The sequence below is a fragment of the Pteropus alecto genome, unplaced genomic scaffold, assembly GCF_000325575.1.
Source record: "Pteropus alecto unplaced genomic scaffold, ASM32557v1 scaffold70, whole genome shotgun sequence".
In the NCBI taxonomy this organism is placed as follows: Eukaryota; Metazoa; Chordata; class Mammalia; order Chiroptera; family Pteropodidae; genus Pteropus; species Pteropus alecto.
In genome coordinates this window covers 572,626-573,497 of record NW_006431912.1, presented here as the reverse complement: position 1 = coordinate 573,497, position 872 = coordinate 572,626, and the positions used below count along the sequence as shown (strand labels likewise).

The 872-nt window shown below is 39.6% G+C and overlaps 1 pseudogene; it reads right to left on the bottom strand.

Annotated features, from left to right (window-relative positions):
- Positions 1 to 440: 440 nt before the first annotated feature.
- Positions 441 to 559, bottom strand: LOC112472616 (annotated as a pseudogene).
- Between the last annotated feature and the right edge of the window lie 313 nt (positions 560 to 872).

Below are 872 nucleotides of genomic sequence, written 5' to 3'. Positions count from 1 at the left end.
TGCTAGTTAAGGGCATTTGGGGAACTTGCATTTTAGCATAAGACGTTATGTTACCTCGGAAAGGTCACACACACACACACACACACACACACACACACAAATTCATTAATACTGTTTGGTGTATGAGACTAACCAAATAGCAACTAGAGCTTTAATGGAATGAGTGACTGCCTTCCAACTAGTAGTCACTATGTGGGTCAAAGAGTTACGAAAATTTTTAAGTGAGGAAATTGAGCAACTGAAGGCGAAGAGAGAACACATGAAGAAGAGGTCAAATGACACCATTGTCACTGTAGTTATGCATAGGGACAGTCCTATTACCTGACAAACTTAAATACTATAATTTTTTTTTTTTTTAACTGAGGCAACCCTTGGTTGTCCTCACAAATTGCAAGGACTTTGTCAGCTTACAATTCCTTATTATTATTATGTTTTACACCTACCTACAACACCTAGTCTTCCTAGGTGGTCTCCCATCCAAGTACTAACCAGGCCCAACCCTCCTTAGCTTCCGAGATCAGACAGGATCGCGCTTGTTCAGGGTAGCATGGCTGTAGACCCTTAAATCCTATAATTTTGAGGAGGTAGAAGATGGATTTTACTAAAAGAGATCTCAGATATTTAGTTAAGGAATTCATTTGTAAACATGAAAGTCAATCAAAATCACTTATGAAACTTTTTTAAAAAATACAAATACCTAGAACCCTGGGGATTCTGCTTCATTAAGTCTGGAGTGGGATCCAAGGATCTTTATTTTAAAAGTTAAGACCACTAAGTAATGCCACCCTGAACAAGCTGGATCCTGTCTGATCTCGGAAGCTAAGCAGAGTTGGGCCTGGTTAGTACTTGGATGGGAGACCACGTAGGAAGAC